This window comes from Alligator mississippiensis, chromosome 4, assembly GCF_030867095.1.
Source record: "Alligator mississippiensis isolate rAllMis1 chromosome 4, rAllMis1, whole genome shotgun sequence".
Classification (NCBI taxonomy): Eukaryota; Metazoa; Chordata; order Crocodylia; family Alligatoridae; genus Alligator; species Alligator mississippiensis.
In genome coordinates this window covers 187411772-187428256 of record NC_081827.1, presented here as the reverse complement: position 1 = coordinate 187428256, position 16485 = coordinate 187411772, and the positions used below count along the sequence as shown (strand labels likewise).

The 16485-nt window shown below is 50.0% G+C and overlaps 1 non-coding gene across 1 annotated transcript; it reads left to right on the top strand.

Moving 5' to 3' along the window:
* The first annotated feature begins 816 nt into the window (after nucleotides 1-816).
* Nucleotides 817-898, top strand: TRNAL-UAG (transfer RNA leucine (anticodon UAG)). The gene has a single exon. It is a non-coding gene; the product is annotated as a tRNA-Leu (tRNA).
* Nucleotides 899-16485: the final 15587 nt, after the last annotated feature.

Genomic DNA, 16485 nt, shown 5'->3' with positions numbered 1-16485 from the left:
CCCGCCACCGCCCTCGGCCGAGTCCCGGGTTGGGGGGGGCTGTAGGGAGGCCCCGCGCCGCTCCGAGCCCTCTTTTCTATTGGCTGACCGGCGCGCCAATCCCACCGACGGGGAGGAGCGAGAGGCCGCCCCGGGAGGCCGAGTGTCGCGCGTCGTGCCTTGGGGACAAAGAGCTGTCCCGGCTCCTGGTTGGCGGAGGGCAGGGCACCCATTGTTGCAGGTGAATCCTTCAGCCAATCAAGACTCGCCCTCTTCCTGCCCGGGTCGGTGTGAAGCTGCACCTTGCCCTCCATGCGCGCCTCCCCTGGGGTTGGGCTCGGGTCCCGCTCCCGGGATCCGCCTTCCTGCTCTCCTTCTTCCCCGGTGACATTTTCCCCCGTTCCCGGCTCCCGCGCGTCGGAGCTTGGGCGGGGGACGCCGAGGAGACGGGGATTGCCGGGCTGCTCCGTGCCCAGCCCCGACCTGCGGAGGACGGGGGACATTTGCTGCCTTCATCTTTCAGACGGATGCGCCCCCAAAGCAATCCCACGTGCCCCAGCTACGGAACCAAATCGGGAACAATTTCTTTCCTCCTGTTCCCCCTCCCTGCCCGCACCTGTCCCCGCGGTAAACAGGCATCTCTTAGCACCTGTCTTGTCAGATCACCTTTTCGCCACCAGAGCTTTTCTTTACGTAATACCCGTCTTTCACCCGCAAATCCTGTAGTGGGAAGAAACCCTTCAAGGGTTTTTGGAAAGAAAAGAGCTCCTTAACCCTCTCCCCCACGTCCCAGGATATCCGGAATAGGGCCGGGACACACACTGTTGGCGCCCAGCTGGTAGTGTGGCCGAGCGGTCTAAGGCGCTGGATTTAGGCTCCAGTCTCTCCGGGGGCGTGGGTTCGAATCCCATCACTGCCATCTCTTTAGTTTCCCAACTTATAGCAGCGGTGAATCTGATATCCAATGACGTCCGCCTCCCCTCTTGCTGGCAGAGAGAGGTGATAGGACCGTCTCATTTTTTAGGCTTTTTATCCCTGATCCTTTACTCTGAGATACTCCTTCCTTATCCCCTCTTTCCTGTTCTTAGTATGCAAGTTCTGCCTCCCCCTTGATCCATTCCCCTAAACAATCCAACTACCCTGTGTCCCTGTTTCCAAAACTATCCTGACATGCGTGAGACACCCCCACCACTCCGTATCTCTGAGCCTCCAGATTCTTTCTTCTGGGAGAACCTAATATCAGGTTATAGGGGGCTGGGTCAAAGAATTGCACGAGGGGTTTAAAGGGTGTAAAAAGTGCCTTAGTGATTCCTTAAGGCAATAGCTCTCAATCTTTCTGGCCTTGAGGCACCCCTGGCTTGACTCCATGGCTCTCCTCCATTCCCCTTGTGACTGAGCAGCACCTTGTTTCAAGAACCTACTGCACTTATTGCAGTTACAGTTGTCAACTCTGAATCTATTCCAGGAGGTCTCCAGAATGCCAACGTGCCCACAACCCACAACACAAACTTGTGCATATCAATTATGGATGACGGTGTAGAGACTTTATGGCAGGAAGGCAAATATGCATTACTATTACATTTTAAAAATCCACTGGATTACTATATAAATCAGATTCAGTATTTAGTATTTATTTTAATGAATGCCCTGTCATTATCTCCTGGGTGACTCTCAGCAGTCCCTGGAATTTTATGTTTAATTCCTGGGGACTCCAGGGCAATCCTGGAAGGCTAGTAACCCTAACTGCAGTGCTTACCTCCTTGCAGAAGGAGTGGGCAGTGTGGGCAGGGCAACGACCAGGCAGGGAGGAGACTAAACTTTCATTCATCTTCTCAGGCCTGCTTATCTCCTACACCTTGTGGCACCCTTCAAAAAATCTTGGGGCACCCCAGGAGGCTCTGGCTGAGATCACTGCCTTAAAATAGCAGAGTGGGGGGAAAAGCAAACAGCAAGGGGATGTTAGTAAGCAAAGGCGAACTCCCAACACTGCCCTCAAAGCTTTACCCTGACTGAGCTCTGCCTTCCACAAGAGATCCTGCTTGTTTACATGCCCAGTTGGGACATTACTTGAAACGTGGTATTTGCACAGCAAACTGGACTCCCATCATGCAGAGAGGACTTGGGGGCTCTGGCCCCTCTAATCCTGTCTGCAGGATGGGGCAGGCCCCTGACAGGCAGTCAGTGCTTCGTGTGCATACGGGATGTCATGGGTACTAGTTCACGGAGCATGTAACAAGGTGTCGCTCTGTCTGCATCTGATCACTGCAGGATCCCTTGGAAATCCCTTCCTGTCTGGGATCTCCCTCGTCATGGACTGTTGCTTATCATCTCCCCCCTGCCTGTAGATAACTCTAGATAACCCCTTGCCCAGCAGACTTGTTTCTGTCTCGGAATTGCTGCACTGTGATCAGTAGCGGCCTTAGGGAGGCCTTAAAGAAGGGCAAACTGGGTGACCACCCGGGGCCCCACAATTTAGGGGGCCCAAATTTTGGGGGCTGAAGCTTTTGCAAGGAAGTGGTTCTATTTGCATTTTAACACTCAACTATTTGTCTAATTCCCCCAAAGAATATTAAAAAGAACTATGATACAACTGTGGTGGGTTAATATTTACTTGAGTACATACCTCTAAGGGGCCCCAAATGACTCTTTTGCCCAGGGCCCCAACAACCCTAAGGCCACCACTGCTGGGATCCCCCATGGAGTTGCAGCTGTTGTGCTGTGATGGGGGAACAGACAACACTTTCATTGGCTTTTTAGTGTCCAGTGCAATGGAGGGTGGGGAGGGCAATCCCTGAGGCATCTTTATTGGTCTCTCAAGAGAGACCACCCCAGGTCCCTAATATCACCTGGCTTTCCAGGGACCAGTTGATATATGCCTGCAGGGACCACACTCAGAAACCCAGACCCTGGTAAGTCAGGGACAAAAACCCTGACTGGCTAAATTATACCTAGTATTAAATAACCCTCAAATCTGGTGTCACAATCACTGGACCTGATTTGTCCTTAGATGGTATTTGCCATTTTCTGTCTCTCGTTTCTGCTAAAAGTGTTGCTGTGGATCATAGAAACATGTCTCTCTCCAGAGAGATTCAAGAGCCTGCACACAGCCTTTGGGGGTTGGAGTGAGATGTGGGTCTAGCTGTGCTGGGGAGAGAGGCTAAGGCAGGTCTGCCTAGAGCGCTAGGCCCCAGCTAGCCAGCTCTGGAGAGGGTAAGGTGCAGAGTTCCTGTGCCAGGAGCCATCAGGGCCATTTCAGCATGGCTTTTCTGCCACTGGTGTTTTTGTGTGGGCAGATCACCAAAGGTGGCGTGTGATGATTCAAATGGATCCCACAAAGATGCTTCGGGATAGGGATGATCCTGCCTTAGGCCGGGGGTTGGACTAGATGACCCCTGGAGGTCCCTTCCAGCCCTGCCTCTTGATGACTCTAGATTCATAGATTCACAGAGTCGGAAGGGACCTCAGCAGGCCATCTAGTCTGACCCCCTGCCCCTGGCATGCAAGAAAAGAAACACCAACCCTGGTGTTCCTCAAGGAAACCATTCTTTAGGCTCAGAGTGAGTCAATCCTATGGCAGAGAAAAGGGGGCAAAGGGGCCAGGAAGCCCCTTTGGCTAACCAGGGGCATCCAGGATACCTTAAGAGCAAAAAAAGAGGCTTACAGGAAGTGGAAGCAGAGGGTAGCAAAGAGGATTATACTTCTTTGGCCCGCACCTGCAGCAAAGATTCGGGATGTGACGGAGGTAATCCAGGCCAGGATCAAGCCCACCGATTACTACCCCATGGTCCTAGTCCATGTGGGTACTAATGATGCGGCCAGGAGAACCCCCAATCACCTGATGGCGGACTACAGTGCTCTGGGCGGCGTGCTGAAGGAGTTCGGTGCACAGGTGGTATTCTCTTCCATCCTACCAGTGACCGGACGAGGAAGACGGCAGGAGAACTGCATCCGAGAAACCAACTGGCGGCTTCGGCAGTGGTGTCTCGAGGCAGGCTTCGGCTTCCTGGACAATGACCCGCACATCACGACGAGGGACATGCTCAGCTGGGATGGGCTTCACCTGTCCCCCAAAGGTAAGCGTGTGTTTTCTTCTAGGTTGGCGGATCTCCTCCGGCGGGCTTTAAACTAGGCTTGTCAGGGGGAGGGGAGTACGAGGGCGGGGGAAGCTGTGGACCACCAAACCATGTGGCACCCACAAGGACAGCCCAGCCTGAAGAAGGAGAACACTGGAAACCTGAAAGCCATGGGGAGACCAGCACTACAGAACAGGTAAGAAACAAGAAGGTAAGAAACAATGGGCCCCTTGGGACTCGGAGCGGGGGGGCAGCAAAGGCACCAGTCGCAGGGCTCAAGTGCCTATATACTAATGCTAGGAGCATGGGGAACAAGCAGGATGAACTAGCGCTCCTGCTTGCACTAAACACCTATGACTTAGTGGGGCTAACAGAGACCTGGTGGGATTCATCCCATGACTAGGCAGTACATATTGAGGGCTATAGATTGTACAGAAAGGACAGGTCAGGGAAGAAAGGAGGGGGGGTTGCACTTTATGTCAGTGAGCAATATACATCAACCCTCATCAAGACAGAATCCGAGGTTGAGGAAGTAGAAGGATTGTGGGTTAGGCTACATGGGTCTGCTACAGACCCCCACACCAAGGGGAAGAAATAGATGCGGGGCTCCTGAGGCAACTCTCGGAGACCATAAAAGCTAAAGAGGCAGTAGTCATGGGGGACCTAAACTACCCGGACATCTGCTGGGAGACACAGACAGCAAGGTCCCATCGCTCACGCAGGTTTCTAACCTGTGTACAGGACCTCCACCTGACACAGGAGGTGCATGGTCCCACTAGGGGGATTGCCATACTGGATCTGGTATTGGCAACGGGGGATGACATGATAGGGGACCTCCAGATCGGTAGCCATTTGGGAGACAGTGATCACCTAATAATAGAATTCAACATAAGACGTCGAGTGGGTAAGGTAACTAGTAGGGTGAAAGTGCTAGACTTTAGGAAAGCTGATCTTAATGCACTCAGGCGATTAGTCAAGGACGCACTGCAGAGTAGGAGTTTTGAACGGATGGGAGCCCAAGAAGGGTGGCTGTGCCTTAAGGAAACGATCCTTCGGGCACAAAGCAAGACGATCCCCGAGCGAGGCAAAAAAGGGAAAGGGGCCAGGAGGCTTCCATGGCTGACCAGAGAAATCCAGGGCAGCCTAAGGGCCAAAAGGGGAGCACATAAAAAGTGGAAACAGGGTGAGATCACTAAAGATGAATATACCTCCTCTGCTCGTGCTTGTAGGGAGGCAGTTAGGCGGGCCAAAGCTACCATGGAGCTGAGGATGGCAACCCAAGTAAAAGACAACAAGAAATTGTTTTTTAGATATATTGGGAGTAAAAGGAAGGCCCAGGGAGGAATAGGACCCCTGCTAAATGGGCAGAAACAATTGGTGACAGACAGGGGGGGACAAGGCTGAACTCCTCAACGAGTTCTTTGCCTCAGTGTTCCTAAGTGAGGGGCACAACAAGTCTCTCACTGGGGTTGTAGAGAGGCAGCAGCAAGGCGCCAGACTTCCATACGTAGATCCTGAGGTGGTGCAGAGTCACCTGGAAGAACTGGATGCCTTTAAGTCGGCAGGCCCGGATGAGCTCCATCCGAGGGTGCTGAAGGCACTGGCCGACATCATTGCACAGCCACTGGCGGGAATATTCAAACGCTTGTGGCGCACGGGCCAAGTCCCAGAGGACTGGAAAAGGGCTAACGTGGTCCCCATTTTCAAGAAGGGGAGGAAGGAGGACCCAGGCAACTATAGGCCAGTCAGTCTCACCTCCATCCTTGGTAAAGTCTTTGAAAAAATTATCAAGGCTCACATTTGTGAGAGCCCGGCAGGGCAAATTATGCTGAGGGGAAACCAGCACGGGTTTGTGGCAGGCAGATTGTGCCTGACCAATCTAGTCTCCTTCTATGACCAGGTTATGAAACGCCTGGACACAGGAGGAGGGGTGGATGTTATATACTTAGACTTCAGGAAGGCCTTCGATACGGTATCCCACCCCATACTGGTGAACAAGTTAAGAGGCTGTGATGTGGATGACTACACAGTCCGGTGGGTGGCGAATTGGCTGGAGGGTCGCACCCAAAGAGTCGTGGTGGATGGGTCGGTCTCAACCTGGAAGGGTGTGGGCAGTGGGGTCCCGCAGGGCTCGGTCCTTGGACCAATACTCTTTAATGTCTTCATCAGTGACTTGGACGAGGGAGTGAAGTGTACTCTGTCCAAGTTTGCAGATGACACAAAGCTATGGGGAGAAGTGGACACGCCGGAGGGCAGGGAACAGCTGCAGGCAGACCTGGATAAGTTGGACAAGTGGGCAGGAAACAACAGGATGCAGTTCAACAAGGAGAAATGCAAAGTGCTGCACCTAGGGAGGAAAAATGTCCAGCACACCTACAGCCTAGGGAATGACCTGCTGGGTGGCACAGAGGTGGAAAGGGATCTTGGAGTCCTAGTGGACTCCAAGATGAACATGAGCCGGCAGTGTGACGAAGCCATCAGAAAAGCCAATGGCACTTTATCGTGCATCAGCAGATGCATGACGAATAGGTCCAGGGAGGTGATACTTCCCCTCTATCGGGCGCTGGTCAGACCGCAGTTGGAGTACTGCGTGCAATTCTGGGCGCTGCACTTCAAGAAGGATACGGATAACCTAGAGAGGGTCCAGAGAAGGGCCACTCGTATGGTTAAGGGCCTGCAGACCAAGCCCTACGAGGAGAGACTAGAGAACCTGGACCTTTTCAGCCTCCGCAAGAGAAGGTTGAGAGGCGACCTTGTGGCTGCCTATAAGTTCATCACGGGGGCACAGAAGGGAATTGGTGAGTATTTATTCACCAAGGCGCCCCCGGGGGTTACAAGAAACAATGGCCACAAGCTAGCAGAGAACAGATTTAGACTGGACATTAGGAAGAACTTGTTCACAGTTCGAGTGGCCAAGGTCTGGAACGGGCTCCCAAGGGAGGTGGTGCTCTCCCCTACCCTGGGGGTCTTCAAGAGGAGGTTAGATGAGTATCTAGCTGGGGTCATCTAGACCCAGCACTCTTTCCTGCTTATGCAGGGGGTCGGACTCGATCTATTGAGGTCCCTTCCGACCCTAACATCTATGAATCTATGAGTCGGTCAGGAAGGCCAAGGCAAATCTAGAACTCAGGCTAGCGTCAGGGATTAAGGACAATAAAAAGTCCTTCTTTAGGTACATTGGGAGCAAAAAGAGGGCATGGGGTAGCATACAGAAGGTTCAGGCTGGACATTAGGAAAAACTTCTTCCCGGTTAGGGTTGCCAGAATCTGGAATGGGCTCCCAAGGGAGGTGGTGCTCGCCCCATCCTTGGGGGTCTTCAAGAGGAGACTGGAAAGGCACCTGGCTGGGATCACATGTAGCACTAAGTGCATGTGTACAGAGACACCCCTGCATGCCTAGGCCCACATGTCTGCATAGCATTCCCCTCCAGGTGAAAACAGTTTAAGCTGCAGAGTTAACCATAGCCATGTTAGATCTGGCATGTGGCTGGAGCACCAATACATTCTTTATGTATTAGGCATATCATTATAGTTTGAGCCCATTTTGTGCTCTTGATAAAGTCACTTGCTGATTACGAGTCATCCACATCAAAGGCAGGAGCTTTGGCGGGGGAGGGGAGGGAGGGAGGGAGGTTACAGCACTTCCTGCATCCTGGCCAGCCCAAGGTGTGCTACCTCTGTTATCTGCAAAGGACATGAACTAGCCAAAATCTGGTGTCTTGTGGGAGTTGTGGGTCCCAGCTAAGACACAGACGTCAACAGGGAGACATCAGTCCTTGCTTGCAGATCTCCCAGCCGCTTGCCTGGGAACAAATCAAACTCTCATCTTAATCACTGGGAGCATCTGCCATCAGAAGTAGGAAATTGTTCTTTTTTGAACCTGGTGTCTCTCCCCCATGTAGGGAGTGGGAGAAGCATTGTAGTTCTCTTAATACTCCCAGCATCTTCAATGGGTACAACCCTCCAAGGAGTAAAATGCTGCCTGTCACAGGGGGCTAGAAAGGCATGAACCCATGGCAAACTTAAAGGCAGTGCTCCACATGAGGCTCAAACTTACAACCTCAGCATTGGCTTTGCAAGTACTGCTGTATAAGTACCACACACTAACCTATTGCACTACTGGAGCAGGTGCTTACTGCAATTTCAGTACTTTATTTTTCATCACAGCCTGCTATATCGCTAGCTCTAATATTCACTGGATCACTTGAACCAGAGCATTTGAAACTGCTTTTGGGAGTGCCCACGTGCCTTTGAGGACTGGACGCTGACTCGGGAGAGGGCTCCGCAGAGCAGGATTGCTGCCTGCTTGGCCTCTGGGATGTCCCCTCCCTGCTCTTCTCCCGTGGGGACAGAGCCAGAGTATGTCCCCTCTTGTCCCGGAAGAGATCAGTCAGGTTGATCAAGGAAGAGCAAGGTGGGGAAAGACAGGGGCAGAAGGGTGTAAAAACGGTAAAGCAATGGAGAAAAGGAGTGGCTGAAGCAAACCTGTCCCGGGTTAAGTGCTGCTCTTCAAGGGCTTGCAGAAGGGTAGCTCCTTACTGGGTCTGTGCCATAACCACCAGCCTTTGTCTACAGTGAGCCAGACTCAACCCTCAGCGAGAAATAAAGATGGTTCCTCTTGTTTCTTTCTTGTTTGGATTAATTATCTGGGGCATGGATTTATTCACAAGCAGCTTCCGTCCATGGATTTTCTCTCCTAGCCTTTTTGGGATAAAGACCTGGGATTGTAGATTCAGGCACCTCCAGCCCCACCTAGTTCTGTGTAGTCCAACCCTTCTGCTGTGTTCCTTGCAGTCCCCCAAAGCCCCACAGCCTTCAGCTTCTTCATATACTCTTACTACTGTCTGTCCATCTGCACCCACATGGGAAGGGGGAGCACCCCACACTACCTTGAAGTCCCATGTAAATATAAAAATGTGTGTGAGGTGGTAGCAAATGTGTGAATATACATACACAGATACACAGGTATGGGTATAACCTTACAAGAACTCTATCTACACCCTTAGAAGTATGTATAGCTCAGGTTTGACTAAGTGATTAATTTAAAGTACTGCTTGCAACAAAAATTACCTTACCTCTCAAAGGAGAAGGCATGTTCGGTATGACTCTATTTTGTTATATTAAAAGTCAGTTTTCATGTAGATCAGGAAACATTAGCATCTCTCTCCAAGTGTACACAATACCAGAGGCAACACATGATCACAGATTAAAAGAGCAGGAATCAGAAATTTTCAATTTTCCTGTTGAAGTTATTTTAATCCTGAATGTGTAGAGATCAATTTACTTTTACATTCCACATTGAACAGATCTTCATCATTATCTTTTATCCATGACAAAGGGGTGGGGAAGGGGGCTTTAAAGGCCCCTGGGGTAGTCGCTTGCTTTGTGTCCGGCTGAACGTAGAGCCCCAACTGCAATAAATAAAAACTTGCTCTTCTGGAGTGGTATGAAAGGAGATAATAAAATAGGGCATTGGGTCTTGGATAATTTTTAAAAAGGACCAAGAATAGAAGTGCTTTTTCTTTGAGAGCCAGATCATGCACACTCTTCTGGGCATGCTGCCCTTGGGCAAAATCTTATCTTCTGGGTGAAAAAAAAGGCAAAAACACACAAGAGAGCCTGATGACATCATAGAGATCACCAGACTTTCTTTCTTGGGCAAAGATACTTTCACATTCAGTGGCATTAGAGACCCAGGAAAATTTCCCCTTCTCTGAGCTTTGAAATGAACATGCTGAGTGTTTGAATGCAATAGTAGGAATGCAGTTTGGTGGCATCATAACACCAGGCGTGGCTAAGTATAGCATTACTTGCGTTAGGGAGGATTCCAGACCCATATCTGGTTGCTTAGCTCAACTGGGTAGAGGATGATGCTAATCATATCAAGGCTGCATGTCTGATCCAGATACAGGCCAAAAAAACATGCCCCTTCTCTCTCTCTCAGTGATTTTGATCCGGGCTTTGGGGGTGGGGAGTATGAAATGTAAAGCCTGCAAGTATAGTTCCTTCTCAATTTTATATTACTAGCTTAAAACAGATACACAATGAAAGGCAGATACCAGTAGGTCCATGACCAAACAGCAACAGGAACAGATACAAAACCAAAAGACATCTGCTCTCTCGGAAGCAGCTGCAGTTGCTAGTCTACAGGAGTGTGTGGGGGGAACATTCATAACAATGATTCTTTGAACTGATGTTAAAAATGAAGTACTAGTAACATAAATGCTTCAACTTTTGCTCATGCTGCATACCTTTGAATTATGATTTTTCCTTCAGAGACATTACATTTAATAATTCCTTGGAGTCTCAGAGCAGCGGAGACTCCCTATGTCTGAAGAAGCATAACTGTGCCTGAAAGCTTGCCAAGAACATTTCCCCAGCTATTCAGTTGGTCTAATAAAAGATATCACATCTACCCAAAGAACCTCGCCTGTACATTTAATAAGGCACCCATCAGATCTAGGGCATTTTCCAGGCACTGTGGTTGCATCTCTGTGGAGCGGAGGCTCTGGGAATGCAAATAAAGCAAGACAAAAGCAACATGTTGTTTTCACCTAATGCCCACCCTGCAGCTGCTGAAGGGGAGAAGGGGACATTCAGCCTGCAGAGTCAAATGTGTGATCACAACGGCTGGAGGTTACAAGTCAGAAAAATGTCGGGGGGGGTGGAGGACAAAAAAATCTTAGTCCTAGCAGAGGATGGTTTCGATCCATCGACCTCTGGGTTATGGGCCCAGCACGCTTCCGCTGCGCCACTCTGCTGGCTGCAAGCACAGCTCGGCTGCGTGCTGAGCTGTGCAACCCGGCGCTGGGCTCAGAGGCGCCGTCGGCACTGCCCGCTGGTGCTGCTGCTCGGCGGGCTGTGCGAGCCCTGCCGCTGCCACTGCCCGGGCCCCGCAGCTCCCGGAGCGCTGTCGCAACTGCGCTGCCCCCGCCCGCTGCACCCCGGGCTTCTTCCAGGCGGGCTGGAGCACGAGGGAGCTGATCTCCGGGGAAGGGGAGTCCAAGGGTGCCCGCCTCTGCCCTTTGCCCGAGCCTGGTGCCTGCTGGCTGGGGCCCGTGCCCTGTGCTGGGCGCTGGCAGGGGGAGCCGGGGAAGCGCTGGAGCCAACTAGCTCCCCGAGCAGGGATCCTCAGCCGGGCGGACGCTACCCCCTGGGTGCCACTGTTCCCTGGGCTGCCACCACCCCCTGGGCACCCCCCTCCCCGGGCTGCTACTGCCCTGTGGGTGTCACTGTTCCCTGGGCTGCCACCACCCCCTGGGTGCCACCATCCACCTGAGATGTCACTGCTCTCTGGGTGTCAGTGCTGACACTGTGTGACCCCCCTGCAAGGCTAAGGCACCCAGGGGCAGCCAGGGCGTGAGCCACAAGATGAGCCCAACAAGTTCCAATCACAACCCCTTGTGTCAAAACCACATGCATCACCTACCAGGTCTCCCAGGTCTCTGCAGCAGAGGAATTGCTCTATTATTTTTACATAATCCAAACCTGAGTGAAGAGCAGGTACTGGCATTTTCTGAGGGGTGCCTTGAAGGTAGTCCTGGATTCTGCCCTTAGTCTGCCCCAGCTGGAGGAAGGTAAGGAGTGGAGGCCTTTCCTTAACTCATTGGCTCTTTGAGCTCCAAAGGCAGAGGGAAGACCTGAAAAAAATCTGCCCTGTCTTGTCCTGCCATCACCCCATCTCCCTGTTTCCATTTTCCTAGTAAGACAAGTCCCCTTCTACTTCCCACCATTCCCCCACTTCCCAGGTGCCTGCAAAGGAAACAGTGGGAGTGTCAATACCTTCATTAATGTGCCCTAATGACCCTGCATGTAGTTTAGTACTTCCTTAATGAAGTACTAACTGAATGCCCAGTAACTAGAGTTACTGTGGAGAAAACGAACAGTTTTCTGTGATGCTTACTGCACATTAACCTAATAAGACTGTGCAGTAGGCTATTAGCATGGTTTTTGCCATGACACTACTGTGCAGTGTTATTAAGCTAATGTCCTGTAAGCGTCTCGTATGAATGTGCCCAGTATTTTTTTTAAATGACAGAGTGAAAAAGAATGACACAGGCCAAGGATGTCAGCCTTCTTGGAGAACAAACATGCCCAGGGGCCTGTTCTTATTCCCTATTTTTATTCTGCAGGGCCAGATAAAACATTCACACGGAAGTTGAGGACAGAATACCTAAACCCCTAAACTGGGAGAACTTTGCCCAACCCAGTTAAGAATCAGGGGTAAGACATAAACAGCACACATGACACTGCTTTAGGCTTTATCTGTGCATTTCCATCCCCAAGGTGCCCTTTTCCTAAAGACAAACAGGGTATTATTTATTCACCCAAATGCCTAGCTGCAAAGAAGACTAAATAGTTAGCAAGGGCATGTCCAGATGGGTACACGTGCACTTTGTGGTGCCTCAAATGCTTCTGAGGTGCTGCAAAATGTATGTGGTGCAGATGAAAAAGTTCTCTGTGCTGCAAATATGCAGCACAGAGCCAAAATTAGATACCGGGAAATCCCAATATCTTAAAAATAAGAAGCCACACCAAAAAAAAATCAGGGTGGTGCACATGGCAGCACCATGCACAGCCTGAAACCAGAGCCTGGCCAGATTCCATGCACCCAGCTTGCCAGCACTGCAGCCCTAAGAGGCCCCCAGGATCCCAGGTAAGGCTGCTGGGGCCAGACTAGGTGCTGGCCCTGGCCCCAGCCTACCCCACCCAGGGGAGGATCTTTGTCCCCAGAGAAATGCATATTCACACTCATCTAGACAGCTTCCAATTATCTGAGATACATCAGAATACACACCTGTCTCCTCATCCAGGATAAACCAGTGTCATGTGTGCTGCTTATGTCTTACCCCTGATTCTTAACTGGGTTGGGCAAAGTTCGCCCAGTTTAGGGGTTTAGGTATTCTGTCCTCAACTTCCATGTGAATGTTTTATCTGGCCCTGCAGAATAAAAACAGGGAATAAATACCGGGCACACCTGTATATGCACACCTGTCTGCTCCTCATCCAGGATACATTTACAGTGATCTACAATACTGGTAGAGAGGCTGTTAAGATCTTAGGAGAGATACAGAAGGAAAGAAGAGTAAAACATATAGAAGTAAACAGAAAAGGGGGGGGGGAGCAACATGGGAATATCTAAGGAAGATTGTGTCAAACTAATTTAATATACTTCTATGAAACAATACCAAGTTGAATGCTGAGGGTTTGGAACAGGCTACCCACAGAGGTGGTACAGTCACCCACCCTGGAGATCTTCAAAAAGTATCTCGGTGCCCATATTGCTGTGGTCATCTGATCCCAGCAGTCTTTCCTGCCCAAGTGCAGGGGGGCTGGACCCGATGATCTATAAGGTCCCTTCCAGCCCCTAACAACTATGAAACTATGAAACAGACATCTTGGATAAGCATAGTGCCATGGATTTAATTTCTTTAGATTTAATCAAAAATTTTGATAGCGTGCCTCATGGGAAATTATAGTTTCATAGTTTCATAGTTAGTAGGGTCAGAAGGGACCTGAGCAGATCATCAAGTCCGACCCCCTGCCATGGGCAGGAAAGAGTACTGGGGTCAAACGACCCCAGCAAGGTGTCTATGTAGCCTCCTTTTAAAGACCCCCAGGGTAGGAGCCAGCACCACTTCCTTTGGAAGTTGGTTCCAGAGCTTAGCCGCCCTGACTGTGAAGTAGCGCCTCCTGATATCCATCCTGAATCTGCTCTCTGTCAGCTTATGGCCGTTGTCCCTTGTTACTCCCGGTAGTGCTTGGGGGAACAGGGACTCTCCCATTCCCCGCTGGTCCCCCTTGGCCAGTTTATAGATGGCCACCAGATCCCCTCTCAGCCTCCTCTTGTGGAGGCTGAACAGGTTCAGATCCCATAGCCTATCCTCATAGGACCTGCCCTGCTGCCCCCTGATCATGCGGGTGGCCCTTCTCTGGACCCTCTCAATGTTGTCCACATCCCTCCTGAAGTGCAGCACCCACAACTGGACACAGTACTCCAACTGGGGCCTGATCGAGGTCACATAGATGGGGAGGATCACCTCCTTGGACCTGCTCGTGATACATCTGTGGATGCATGACAAGGTGTGGTTAGTCTTTCTGACTGCATCCCCACATTGGCGGCTCATGTTCATCTTTGAGTCAATAATGACTCCAAGATCCTTTTCTGCCTCTGTGCTGGTGAGAATCCAGAGAGGACTGGGATCACAGCTACAATTGTGAGTTAGATGAAGAGGTGGCTGAAAGACAGACCACAGTGAGAATACTGGCTTGAGAGTAGTTACTGTGCCATCCTGTTTATAATGTTTATAGTGTCCTTGGTATTGGAACCAGAGGTGCCCTCAGATCTGTGGATGACATGTAGCTGTGGGGTATGGCCATTACAGAAGACAGTGGTTTAACAGTGTGAAGTGCATTCAGAGCCCACAGGTGTTACAGGGGGAGTGTTAGCCACAGGAACAGCGAGGAGAGGGGATGAGCTTATAATTGAGCATCTGCCCATGGAGATCTCTTCTGCATCCTCTAACACTTCCGTGTTTTTCATCTGCTCTCCCCAAAAACTCCCTGATACTCTGTGACATACCTTCGTTCATTGTTTTACACTCAGCACACATCCTCCAGCAGCCTTCTCACCTCACTCACAGACACCTGCTGGCTGGCTTTACTTTCTCTCTGCCAGAAAGATAGGCAGACAAGGTTCTTTGGTTAATCCAATATCTTTTATTGGACCAACTCAAATAGTTGGACAATTTCTTCTTAGCAAGCTTTCAGGCACAAATACCCTTCGTGGTCTGTGCCCTTCCTGGATCAAATTAGTAGTAAAGAAGCCAGAGGCTGGTATGCATCCAAGACAGTGAGTCAGTGAAAATGTAAGACAGGTAAAACATAAGAAAATGAAAGACAGGTAGGGGCTCATCTCTGCACTTGTACAGCAGCTTTGCACTTTGCTCTGTTCCTCAGCCAGCAAGGAAAGCTGAACACAAGAACAGGCCCAAATATTAGAGTCAGGGTCATTTGGGAATCATTTTCCCTACTTCCTCTTGTTAAAATTGTTGTGAACTCCAGTTGACAAAAGCTGTGCTTCTGGGTGGGCTTGAACCACCAACCTTTCAGTTAACAGCCAAATGGACTAACTGATTACACCAGAGAGACTTCAGATGGCCCATTTTCTCTGTTTGCATTCACAGAAGCCTAACTAGAAATACTATTCCTATGGATGTATGTCACTGTTAGGAAAGAAAACAAATGCCTGTGCTAAAAGCACAGTGCATCAGTCAAGCATCAGAGGGATGGTGAAAGAAGCTGCTTGCTTTGTGAAGAGAACAAACCTTGATGTGCAGTATTGTGGGATGAGGAAAGACATGGGCTGCGGTCTTTGGGAGCTGGTTTGCTTTGAGAAGCACAGAAGGCATAAATCTGCTTTGCCTGTCTTGCAAATGCTTGGACATGGATACATGCTAAACTCAATTACCCTCATCCCCCTCATTTTTCCCAACTTGGCTGCATTTCTTCTCTGAAGTGATCTCACCTCACTATTTTTGTTCCCTTCTCTGGTATCCGGGCAGTGGAGGGAGTCTCTAACTCCTCCAGCTTAGGGGGAGGCTCTTCTCTTCTTGGGGCCTGGGAATGTCCTTATGGAGTCTCAGCCTATAGTTATTCCTCCCCATTCCATAGGGTTTATTTCTGGGAGAGGCAAGGAAACATCTTTGCTTGTTCTGATGTGCTCAAGCTGCCCTGTGAATAAAAAACCTAAAATAGGAATACTGAAATCCATGAAAAGCCCCTTGGCATTTCTACTGAAGTGTTTTTCAAGGATTTGAAATAAGAAAATAATTTGTACCACTCCAAGAATTTCTTTTGACCAGGGCCAGACACAGGCTGCCTGGGGCCCGGACAGAAGTCTGGTAATACATAGATACATGGACATAAATGGTAATTTTAAAATTATTATTATCATTATCTCTGATGAAGGGGTGCCCAATACTAAAAGTTTGCCTGGGGCTGCCAGGGATCTAGGTATGGTGCGGCCTTGGGTAATAGGGGGAAGGTGGGGTGAAGGACAAGGATTCTCTTCAGATCAGTGTATTCCTGTTACAAAGGCATGTTTCAATGTCTGCCTTTTTCAGTCAATAAGGCAGGAGACTCTTAATTTCAGGGCCATGGGTCTGAGCCCATGGTGGGTTAGTTACTTCACTTTGACAGGGCAGCAATGGATTTATTTTATTTTATTATTTTTTGATCAGATACAACCTTTCCCTCCCAAGATGCTACCTGCCACCTTTTACTCTTCAGATTTTCACATATTTCTTGCTCTGGGGTTCTTACACCTTCCTTGAGGCAGAATCCAGTTAGGAATTTGTGCCTGCTATTCATATGAGCTCATTAGATAAAAGCTAAAGGTTACAGACAGCCAGTGGGAGAAATCTTGGAAGTCA